Source organism: Serinus canaria, chromosome 3 (assembly GCF_022539315.1).
Source record: "Serinus canaria isolate serCan28SL12 chromosome 3, serCan2020, whole genome shotgun sequence".
Lineage (NCBI taxonomy): Eukaryota > Metazoa > Chordata > Aves > Passeriformes > Fringillidae > Serinus > Serinus canaria.
This window is the reverse complement of record NC_066316.1, coordinates 32,001,288-32,014,271: the sequence shown is the minus strand read 5'-3', so window position 1 is coordinate 32,014,271 and position 12,984 is coordinate 32,001,288. Positions and strand designations below refer to the sequence as shown.

Sequence of the window (12,984 nt, the reverse complement as noted above, 5' to 3'; positions counted from 1 at the left end):
CATTTGTAAATGGAGGAGTAATGTGAAAAAATTGAATATAGCTTCTGAAACTTAGAAGCTGCAATATACTGTAAAAACAGACAGAATAGATATCCCAGCAAGGCTAAATATATTATAAAATGACTGCTCACTCTGTAAGAAATATAACTGGTTTTAATGTATGTATAAACTACACCATATTATCAAAATTTAAGTAGCTTAAGAAGAAGTGTAAGTTTTTGCTGAGGTAAAATCAAAATTTGATTAATAACAATTATTAAAGAACAATAGCTTACAGTCAAGAGCCATTATAAATGATATTAACTAATGCATACAATGTGAAACATTCAGCATCTTATGAGAAAACTAAACAGATTCTCTACAAACTTGAATTGCTAAGATGGTTACTGCCCAGTACCAAGTCTACTGCAGGTGAGGCAGCATGCACTAAGAGGTAGATAGTGCTGAACACACAAACTCCTTAATTATACCTTTTAGTGACCAGCCAAATTACAATTGGATATTAAAGATCATTATGCTTTTAAGCTAAACAGTTAAGTGACAAATCATTAAAAAGAAATTGAAAAATATAGAAATATTGCCAAATATTAATAAAGGTATGAAAAAGCTCATTTTATTAAACAGTCATTTCAAAAGTAATACTCTAGAGATAAAAATTCATTATTAGGTCTTTAAAATGGCAACAAATTTTGTGCATTTCACCAATTCTACAATTCTTCATGCGTTTACTGTTTTCGGTTGGAGTTAAGACATTAGTGGTTTCTGGAAATTATTGAGGGCTAAACAGTGATACATAAAATGATACATTCCCAAGTCACCTTTTCCCCCCTTTAGTGTGAACAGGTAGGAGTATGTTTTTGATGCTTCCAGTATCAAGATCAGGTGAACTGAATAGTTTTACAGAGTACATTACTCCAACTCCTAAAGGGGCTATAAAATCACATTCAACTCGGCATGTTATTAATAATTGATGGCAACTTCCTTAGTTCACTACAGGGGCATCACTCTTAGGGCATCATTCTTACTGAAATAACTTAACAGGGAAAGTCAGATAAACAGTGCTACCTACCATCAAAATGAGAAGCCACTTACCATGAACCCAGGGACTCTAAAAGCCCTAAAGAATTTAAATCCTTTTAACTTTCAGGCTAAATCCATAATCCCACATTCCTTTCTGAAAGTTGATGCTAATTTAATAGAGAAGTAAAACCAGCAAAATTTTGTCTATCTAATGAAATTTGGTTTATCTGAAGATTTGAAGTGTCACATCTCCATTCATTTAGTTATACAGCATAAGAGCTATTTATGCTTTCATTACTCTGAAACAGACCCTTTTAACAAGAATATTTTACTTCAATTAAGGATTAAACTAAGTATATCCCATTAAAGATATCTAGGATGCAAAAATATTATGATTTGGAATTGGAACACTTTTAACTATAGTAAAAAATACCTACAAATAAAGCAGTTACTGAAACCAAATACCACATAAAGACCACAAGACTTCATTCTTCATGGTCACATAATAAATGGTTCTTACAGAATTATGTCATGTATTAGTAACATTTGGATTTCAATGCACATGGCTAAGTAGATGGACAGATTCAGGAAAAAATGGCCTTCAATATAAACACATTAGGATAGGGACTAGACACTCATTTTGTAATTTACTCAATGGAACAAAATTAGTTTTGATGCATCAGTAAACCACCATGGAAAAATCAGCTTTATCCTTACACACTTAATTAATCCTGGTGTAGAAATAAAACAAGTCCACTTCAAAAGCTTAGTCTGCTCTCTGAGTAAAATAATGCCCAATGCACAAAAAATGCTAGGTATATGAAAATTCAAAATCCATCTTTAAGTTTTTAAAGTAACAAGAGAACACAGTTAGTGTTTTAACTGCTTTTTCCACCCCCTCAACCACATTTTGGTATTAAGAATAAGGTATTAGTGAGTGGCTTGTTGTAATTTGCAGTTTCCAACACAGATAAAAAGCCTGAAAAGGCAAAGCCTCAGAGGTACATGGACCTAAGTGATTCACTGGTGTACTTTCAAAATGGAAGGAAGGAGGCTGTATTTGTGGCTGTATCATCATTCCATAGACACATTACCTACATATTTTTAAGATAAATTTTAGATTAATTGGTCCTGATAATGTTGGGGAAAAGAAAAGAAAGTCAGGCTTTGAGTACTGATTCTGTATCATCTACACAATAACTACTCCCTGCTCTCTCTCCCTCTCACTCTGTTTCCTGACATAAACACCAAGGATAAACAGAATATTGTTACCATCTAATGGAGAAACATTTGAGAAGCCTTGTCAAAAAGTCACTTGTTTCTTCTAAGATAGGTGATTTTTAAATCCAGCTGGAAACCAATAGAAGTGATCCAAACTTTCCTTCTGAAGAAATCAGCATTGTCTTATTTGACTATAACATCAGTGTTAACTGAGTGATTCTTTAGCAACAACACACAGCAAATAGATATGCACAACAGTCTCATGTAGATGAAACGAACAAGAAACCCAAACATTTTGACTTTTTATCCTAATATCCACTTTGCACAATTGGAAAAGAATTAAAAGTGTCCCTGTGCACAGTCCTTTGTCCTCAAAGGGTTGCCTATTTTAATTCATGTCTAGAACTGAACTAAATTTCAAAAGGTGTATTTACATGAAATCAACTATCTCATTTTTTTATGTGTTGCAATTGCATCCTAAATTGGTTCATAGCCCAATCTCTGCTTTCCTAGTTCAGGAAACTGATTATATGAACAGTTCTAAAATAACACATGTGAAATGACACAGTGCAGAGACAGGAATTGACACTGAATACTCATTGCACACAGTGTTACACAAGGATATCTTCTTACCAGAATTACCAGCAATAGTTCTACTATTACCCACTGAGAGTGCTTAATTTCTTCTATTTTACTTACATTAAAAAGAACTACTAAGTTCTTAAATTACAAAATCAGGAATGGACAACATATGTTGCAACTGTTATCACTGACAGATGAAAGTAGGGAAATGCCAGGCTTTCAGAAATGAAGTTCAACATGAGAAACACTTTAAGTCTGTCACCAAATAGAATTTATAACACAAACAAGGATTATTTGTAGTATTTGAGTATTACTTGGCATTTTTAATGCAAAACTCTACACAACTGGGAAGAACAAAAAAAAAATCACAGATGTATTCATGAGACAATTTCAAGAAGCCAGTGTACCAAAGCAGCATGCTCACTTGAATGCAAGTTACATGACTTTCCATCAGGATATTACCCAAGAATTCAAAATCTCTGCAAAAGGGACAGTAGGTTAATACAGCAAATGTTCATTTATTGATGTAATATTACAATCACTGTATAGTTTTAAATATAATTTTAAAGTATCTGATGCTTATTTTTAAATGTGGAATTATTTTTGTCTGCATATCTATAACAAAAACCAACAAATTTAAACCTGAGCCTAATTCAGAGGCGTAGCTTCATAACTCCTAAGCAGAGTTGCATACACCCACAGTAAAATCAGCTGGTGTTAAGTATATGTGACTCAATAATTCTCAGATACAAATGGGCACATAAAGATATGGGCTGAGGAAGCTGAATTTGGACAGCACAGGTAAACTTTAGGAGCAGTGGTAGGATCAACTGTATGACTCTGATTGATTTTAGTATATGTTATTTAAGTCTTGTATTTATTTGAGGAACAAGACAACAGAAAAAAGCTCCAGAAGCACTTCTCCTGAGCTTCAGGTATTTTATGAGATTGATGTGGCCAAAGCACCATGCCATACTTGAAAATTTTGAGTTTTAATGTTATTTTGAGTCTTAATGTTATTTCAGTACTTTTATAAGGCTGTAATGCCATTTCATTTTACCTTTAACTGAAAAAAAAAAAAAGGAAAACAGCAGGAAAGCAGCTCTTCTAAGAAAGGGAGGCATAAAATGTTAGCATAATGCAACAAAGCAGCAAATGAAAAAAACTCTCCTTTTCCTTTATTAGAAATAAGGGAAACAGATTGTGCTCATCTTGCTTAGGGCCAAGAGCCTTGCTGTATGGAATTCAGCCAGGCTCCAGCACACAGCTCACTATGGAGTTTTGCTGTGTTAAAAAGTAAACCAGATGGGATATTTGCTTCCAATAAGATAATTCTAATGGAAATTGTTAGAAGTACTGTAAAAGAAATTTTTCAGTTTCATCTGCTATTTTATTGTGTATAACAAGGGCAGGTAGAATAAAAAGTAGACTATGAAAACAAACCACAGAAATTTAAAAATTCAAAACATGCATCATTAACCAAGTTTTGAATTTATGTGCCTCAGAACACCAACTGCTTACATAAAGCACATACCAGGCTAAAGCCAAATCTCAAACAGTAACAGAGTTAGTGTGAATAAAACATTCTAAAATTATGTAAAGTGAGTAAAAAAGAATCAACTTAAAGGTTAGGCTATAGCTTCATACAGCTTGAAGAAAAAATATGAAGCAAGTCAACAAACCAATACACCAGGGCCTTGTAAGACCTAGAGACTCAGTATTTTTGTTGAGGATCATTAAGATAACATCTCCTGTTCTTAAAAGACCCCATATTTTCCAGATGAGCTAAAAAAAAAAAAAAAAAAAGGAGGTAGATGAGGTATAGTTCTACAGTTCTGACTAAGTATTTTCGAAGTACTGTGTCTGAACTGTGCTAGAGCAAAATGAAAGAACAAGTTTTTTTGGTGTTGGGTTGTTATTTTGTTGTTGCTACATCAATATCTTAGACTGCAGCCCTGAACTGTTCCTGGCAGTAAAGAGCTTTTTTAAACACAAGCTACACCCATTTCATCACAACAAAAAATTCACTCTTAAAGAAAGATAACAAGCAATTAGGATAACATTTTGTAAACGAAGTAGCTTAGACACAAACTGGACCCATTACTTCTGAGAAATAAGGTCAGTTATCATAGAGAAAAGCTCATGCCTGAACTATCCCAATCCAGTTTGCCAAGTAGAGGTACCTACCACTAAAATTCTACTGTTAAAATGGCAATATATGTTTTCTTTTTTAATCTTGCCCTCAGACTAAACACTGCTCTAAGCTCCCTTTTCTTCTTCAGGAGCTGGTCTATGCCAGACTTCAGAAATTCTGCTCAGGCTTTGACTTTGTCCTACCATGTTTCTTCAATCAGCCAGAAAGCAGATTGAAATGAAATTGATATGACTGGATAAAAGAAAATCAAATTTTTTCAACATTTAGTTTCAGTAATCTAATTATGAAGCTCTTAGTAATAGCGTAATTACTTTGAAGTTCTGAACATATGTTTCCACTGAGAGTATTCCACAGAGGACACTGTATCAGAAAAAGGAAAAAATGTAAACATAAACGTACCAAAAATATTTCAGCTCATCAAAAAAAATTAAATTGAAAGGAGAACCATATGCCAGAGATGCAATATGATGCCCAATATGAACCACTTTTATTTCCATCATGAACAGTCCTTTCGTTCAATACCAATGAAGAAAATGGAAAATAATTTTTCCATAATATCAAAGCACATTACCAAAATGTTACTGGATTAGCACACTTTAAAAAAAATTAAAATACACATGTAAAATTGTTATGACAAAAAGCAGCTGAACATTATTCCTTGTACTTTGAGGGTCTAAATGTTTCTTCTGACAGAAAAGATGTCTCAGAGAAATAGCTCACACAATGGGCCTAAAAAATCCCAGGCATCTGTTTTTTGTGATTGTTATTCTTGTAAATCTAGCTAAATATCCTTAGCTCTACACACTGAAAGTTATTAAATCTGAAGTATTAGATCTGACACAAGACAGTTCTATTGGCTAAATTTAATTTAAAAAAAAAAAGGAATCAATGAACTAAGAGGGGAAATTCACCACTGAGCAAGACGTTTAGAAATGCTAAAAAAAGATATAGAAAACAGTAGCACAGACAGGAAGACACTGAAAAAAAAACCAAAACAAAAAACAAACAAACAAACAAAAAACCCCACCAAACAAATAAAAGTAAGTAGGAAAACTACATCATAATATAGAAAAGTTTTACTTTTAACAAAACAATACTCACACTGATAATCACAACAGTGGTGAACAAAGCAAGAACATTTTTGTTGCTGGAAAGACAACTTTGCTTTTTTTGTTTGTGTTTTTTACATATCGCAAACAATTTACAAATGCAAATGAATTTGAATCAGTGTCCTTCTGTGTCATCAACAGCAAGGTTAGTGCACAAGCCTACTTTTACATAATACACAAAGCCCCACTCTCAGCAGGTAAACTAAAGCAAAGGAGGATGTCCAACTTTTGTGGCAACAGATACATTGTTCATACCACCTTCACAAAAAACAGCACAACCAACACCTTTTGATTGCAACTGCTCTCTAAAAAGCTGTACTTTCATTTTCTGCACATTAATACATTATAACCTTGCTGTCCTTTAAACTGTGATGCAATGACAAGCTCTTTCCTCAATTAGGATCTTCATTCATCTTTATCAGCTTCAGAAATCCTTAAAAAATAAATCAACTTCTTAATGCTTTTCTTTTTTCGTTTCTTGGCTGAGGGGTCTACGCTTAGAGCTTTGAGGTAAAAACAAACTGTGCCTGCAAATCATAAGGAATGTCATTAGAAGAATAAAACCCAAGGAATAAAACAAACCACAAACAATATTTTTCTTGTTTTCTTACCAACAGATCTATGCTATAGGGACAAATAACGCATAACGAAAGAACTTTTGACATATTCAGAAAATAACACACAATCCCATAGGTCAGATTTCCAAAATCAGGGTTAAAAAGGGAAGACACAATAGCAAGGCACTTGTTGAAAAAGTTCATTTGGTAACCACGTTCCTTCCATAATTTCAACTTAAATTAGCTCAAACCAGCCAAGGATAGAAAAACAAGTCTTCCTCAATAATCAGAACAGGAATACAGCCAAGAAGTATGGTAAAAACTGCAGGACCCAGACAATTTATTTTGAACATGTTTAATGGGCAATGACCCATCATACTTTTTAGATATGTGTAAATCATTTTCATTGCTTTCCCTCTTTCAAAGGTAAATGGAGAAGAAAATATTGACATATAATATTATAAATTCAGAGGATTATCAGAGGTCATGAAAGGTTTTGAACATCTTTAGAGTCAGAGTTTTAAAATTTCTATCATGGAAATTGCTAGCATGAATAGAGGTGTTATATTCTGCAAACAGCCTCAAACAGTTCTGAAGTCCAAGAGCGAGCTTTTGCCATTAGAAATAAAAACTACTTAGAAATAAAAAACCAGGAAAACAGTTAGCAGAGTTAATTTCTCTGAAGCAAATAATTTATGATGCCACTGTTTTGGAAGGCATTGTAATATATGGAGAAGAAATTGCTGATGACTTTATGGCTTCTCCATTATAGGCATGTAGCTACTGTAAAAAAGATACCACATAAAGCTACCATGTGTACTTAATGCATCATAATTGTGACAAGTTATTTATGCAATCTTTTGTCTGAATTAATGAGAAATCATTAATAAAACTGCCTTGTTCAAGAAAATATGCATGTTTGCCAGCACAAATTCCAGCTACCACTGTACAAATTGCTCAAGGGCATGAAATAAAAGGCAGCTTCATGATTAATTCTTCATTTATTTCTACCCTTAAGGATGCTATCATCAAATTTAATATTTGAGTGATAGCTGGAGAACTTAAATTATTCTTTGTCTCTTGTCATCTTAAAAGAATTTTTAATATCCTGGCAAATATTTCAGTTATTTCCCTATGCCTCAAAAAACAACTTTGATGCTACAATTTCTCCTGGGTCAAGCTTTAACAATACTAATGTAGACATGAACATGCTGATTAAGAAAAGTGATGCAACACAAGGGCTACTGCTTAAAATCCAGTTTAGTACAATCAGGCAGGTTTCAGTCTGCTCAAAAAAAGTGCACAATAATTCTTCCTCCATCTTGTCCAGCCTCAAGAATAAAACAGGCAAAAGGGTACTGGTACATTTTTATACATCAGATAAACCTGACGGATTTTTATCCTTATTTTGTAAGGTCATCCATCATTCCACTCCTTTAGCACTGATCAAAATACAGAAGGACTGGGAGAGGCCTGAACTACAACATGTGGAAAATGAAAAAATGTAAGAATTTTACAGATTTTAAAGAACATATTAAAATTTAATTACTTAATGATTAGAAGTCCTCATAAAGGACAAACATTTGCAAGATGCCCCACCCACACTGTAGTTCAGAAAGAAGAAATTGGGTTGTGAAATAACTGACAATTATATAGCCAAAGCTTGCTAATGAATTATCTCCAAAGTGGAGACAGATTGTAGTGGCTTTCTGTGAATTCTGGCTATAGAGTTGGCCCTCTCTTGCATTACTTTTTTTTTCTTCTTTTAATGGAAAACTTCATATATCACTGGCTACATTCTGTGTTAGAAGTTGATTTTCAGTCCAACAATACTTATATACAGTACATAGCAACAAAAAAAAATTATTGAAAAGACTTAATTTATCTATTTTACATAAACCTGTCTGGCAAAGTAACAAACTTTCCACTAATGATTTTATTCTCCCTTGGGCTTCTCTTAAATACAGGAACCTGGAAAACCAGCAACATTCTTGGTATCGTTTGCTTCTGTAGCCTGACCATTTATACAACTGAGAGCTCCATGATACAGGGTGTGATAGCCCAACTAACTTATTGCAGTAAATAGGGATACGTGTGTTTCCAAAGAAGAAAACTACTCTACCTCTTGAGGCAATGTTACCACAACAGAATAAAATAATGTCTTTAGTTTTAAACACATCTACAAAAGACATTCTTTACTTTGACAGGGACTCTTAAGCAGTAGCGTTTGCTGTTATGCTTTCCAAATTTTTTTTTTTTTTCAATTTCCATATTTTGTTAGCAAAGGCCTTTTCCTAGTTGTTTCTCAAAATAAGTGTAATTTGAAACTCTTAACTTTATTCTCATTGCACAGATAGGCTGGACCAAAGCATTGGGCAATGGATACTCCCTTTACATATAACATGCAAGTAAGCATGGGCAATAATCTAAAGAAACTGCCAGATCAATTTTCTATAGGGCCCTATCTGAAAAATTAGAAACACTGCATCAGAATATCCTTAGCCCCTGCTTAGTCTCCAGTGTCTTGATATTAGAATACTGTCATTTTGCTGTCATTAAAAAAAAAAACACAAAAAACCAAAAATACTAAACAAGCAAAAAACCACACCCCACTTTTCCTCCCCCTTACTACCTGTCTTTCAAAATGAAACCCAAGCAAAAATTCTCTTCATCTCCCTTAATGGAAACAACAAAATCCAGAATGCTTATGTAGATCTAGTAAAACTCAGCCATCATTTGAAGATACCCTACTTCAAATGATACTGACTTTATAACACCTTGCTCACAGAGTAATAACAAAGCATTTTGTAGGAAAGTAATAATTAAAATATAATTCCAGTAAAAAACAAAATGTTTAATGATGCAATTCTGTATATGCAGTTCAATACAGCGACCCTAGGAGAAAGGAAAAAGGCTCAAAACAAACTGAACTAAAGAGGTCATGTATTTGAAATGCAAGTAGCCTTTGTTATTCCGAGGTTTAGGTTTCGTTTGATCAAACTAACTCTGAGCCACATTATTCCACATGCTTGTGAACTACAACTTCAGCTACAACCCCAGAACTGTAGTCCAACTATCCATAGCATTAGAACACTAAAATGCCAACAGAAGAAAAAACCCCAAAATTGCAGCATGGGATCAAAATATCTACATAGAAAACTTCTAAACTATTTTTCCTTTGGTTGCTACATTAGCACCACTATTATAATAGAACTATGTATATAAGTATATTCTGGGAAATTCTGAAAGGGTTTATTCTTATTTTGCTTCCTCAAGATTATTTTCATACCAATGAGAAATATTTATCTAGAAAGTAGATTACCAACACACTCAAAAAGGGTGCAACACAGAGGAATGATCGGTCATCCAGATAGCTAAAACTTACACCCAGGCTCCCATCCTCCCTTAACTTGATTACTGCTGGATGAATCATATTTCACTGTCAAAGCCCTTCGCAACCTGTCTCTACTACCACCTTCATCTCTCATTCACCACAGAAATGCTGAACTGCCACTGTTAACTATATAGAGCCCATCCTCTACATTTTTAAAACATATTAGGGCCTTATCCTGGGTTTTTAGCTTTTTGAGAGATATTTTCTGAAAAATTCCACAAAGCTGTCCCAAGCTCTTCTTTCAAAATCAGTTTGTTTGTTTTTTTTTTCCCAGAACAGGTGTTCAAGAATGTGACATTATTGCTAGGGCTGCTGACTAAGAAATAAATCAGCCAATCCAACTGCAGGTTGTCACTTCTATTCCAGTAACACCAATTTTCAGTTGATCCAATGTAAGCAAATAAATTAAATAAATAAACTTTAAAAACCCACCTCAAACCTACCATGCTCCTAAGGAAGTAGAGCTATGACAAGCTATGTCACTTAAGTAGCTCAGTCCAGATTCAAATTACCATTTAAGGAACCTGAATGTGCACAAGTCTATACAACCTCGTCTGTGAGAAATGAAGAGGAAAAAGAAAGGAGATAGAAAAAAAAAAAAATCAGTTAAAGGAATTATCATGTATACAAGTATATTACGGTGTTAACTTATGAGGATGTAAGACATTTCTAGAGATATGAAACTGTGAAGCATTTTGGAAAATATACCATGTTATTTCATAGGAAAATTCTTCTGAATACTCAGGTTAAAAAAATGGGCAGATTATTATCTCACCCTTGCCTTCCTGCCCCCAATTTTTGCTATGGCATTCCCAACTCACAAATGTTTAGAGGAGAATTTCCAGAAATTCTCAAAGTGGGATATTGGTTTAGGTCTCCACGCCACATACTTTGAAGAAAATTCTTTTATTTTTGGAGGTGGGGGAGGTGTCATGATTTTGGCTGGGATAGAGTTAATTTGACTTAGAAGCTGGTACAATGCTGCATCTCTAGTATGAGAATAATGTTGGTAACACACTGATGCTTCAGTTGTTGCTAAATAGTGCTTAGCCCAAATCAAGGACTTCTCAGTTTTCCAGGCCCTGTGAGTGAGGAGGTACATAAACTGGGAGAGTGTGCCCAGGAGAAAACCGGCCACAGGGATATTCCACACCACAGATCATGCCCAGTATATAAACTGGTGGGAGCTGGTCTGAGGATGGGCTGGGCATTGGTCAGTGGCCAGTGAGCAGTTCTCTCCTTTTCATTACCATTATCATCATCATTAGCATTATCAGCATTTTTTATTACTCTGTTTCAGTTATTAAACCGTTCTTATTTTGCCTGCAGTTCTCCCCATCCCTCTGCTAGGCAGGGGAGGAGGGGGTGAGCCAGTGGCTGCGTGGTACTCGGTTGCCTGCTGGGGTTAAACCATTGCAACTCATGTAAAGCTGTGTTTTTAAATTTGCAACTAATTGGTCTGTACATTTCATAATCAATATTCACAAACGTTTCTGTCTGCCACAGTGAAAATAAAATTATCATTCCTCAGTCATATACCATTTATATTCATGAGCAGTAAGTAAATATTTAGATTTCAGTGTGAAGCTAGAGGCATCAGCTCTGTAACCACATGGGCAGTCCCTTAGGTAAACTCCAGTTACTTTTTTGAAGCATTCAAAAACAAACACACACTGCAGTTCTGCAAACTCATGTATTTTATATACTACAGCAATACAACAGATCAGCAGATGACACTGCAAAATAAAAACACTGGAATACCTGACCCTCTGTGCTTTCCTTAAGCCAAGCTTTCAATTTAAAATGTTCTCTACTACATAAGAAAAAAGCAGCTCAAATGACCAAGTCCTGTAAGAAAAATGCCACAACTAGGAAGAAATAATTTACATTAATATGTATACAGAGTGAAAATACTGGACAACTGTTTATAATCTTCTTTTTAGCTTTAGCAAAGGTGATAGAGCATTAGCTATACACCTGCAATCATAAACTGCTAAGAAAAAATATGAATGCCTGAAAGACCCATAGCATTCTTGGAAACTTTTGAGATGTTCAATTTAAAAACAATATATATTTTCACAAAAAAATACACAGTTTTCAACTTGATCAGATCTTAAGTAGATAGCAACTATGACACGAATACTGATGATGAAACAGCAAGCCTGAGGACAGCAATGAGTTGCTAAAATGCATGTGCATCCACTACATTTTACAAGTTTTACTTTAAATAATTCTCAAAACTGGGTAAGCCAAAGCAAGATGAAATGTGTAACAGGAAGATAACAAAACGGATCCTGTAATTTTGAACTCCTTAGATATGGATTAATCTTTCACGGAAGAGAAGAAAACCCACTGCTGAAACAACCGAGTCACGCTTCGCACCAGCACTGGATGGGTACAGAAAGCAGCTCAAGGACCAAAGGGTCATACTTCCAACACCATTAGGTGTCAAAAGTTTCTTCTTTTTCAGGTCGCCAGCAGGTACCACGCCAGACTAATAACATGTATATATGCTGGCAAGGCCAAGAAGAGTTCGCAGATCCCACAAACCTTGCATTTACAATCGATATACTGAGAAAGAATAAAAAGCGATTTAAAAATGACCTCAGTCGCAAGGCCTGGCCAGACTTTTTACCCCTCTCCCGCGGGGGTAAAACAGGAGGGCAGTGACCCCTCCTGCACGGCCCCGACGCGGTTTAACCAGCGGGCGCAGACCGAGGGCGGCCCCAGCTCGCCCCCGCCGCGGGCTCCGAGCCGCCCCCGCCCTGCCGAGGCACCGGCGGAGACGGGCGGGGACAAAGGGGAAGCGAAGCGAACGGGGCCAGCTCCCACCACCCCCAGGGCCGCAGACGCTACAGCAGAGGGGAGGACAGGAGCCGCTGCGGCGGCAGCAGCGCGGAGGCCGGAAGGGAAGGGGCGGGGAGGAAAGGGCGGATCCGCATCCGG

General features: G+C 35.5%; 1 protein-coding gene and 1 long non-coding RNA gene across 3 annotated transcripts in view; both read right to left on the bottom strand.

Moving 5' to 3' along the window:
* Positions 1–12,984, bottom strand: part of PRKN (parkin RBR E3 ubiquitin protein ligase) — a 678,491-nt gene that overhangs the window by 665,334 nt on the left and 173 nt on the right. The gene's annotated exons all lie outside the window — the stretch shown is intronic.
* LOC115484965 (uncharacterized) lies at positions 588–12,945 on the bottom strand. Of its 2 annotated transcripts, none has more exons than XR_007777112.1 (2): positions 10,471–12,945; positions 588–6,614 (listed from the first exon to the last, which is right to left on the bottom strand). It is a non-coding gene; the product is annotated as an uncharacterized LOC115484965 (long non-coding RNA). The 2 variants fall into 2 exon arrangements; XR_007777111.1 differs by having other exon boundaries at positions 10,482–12,945.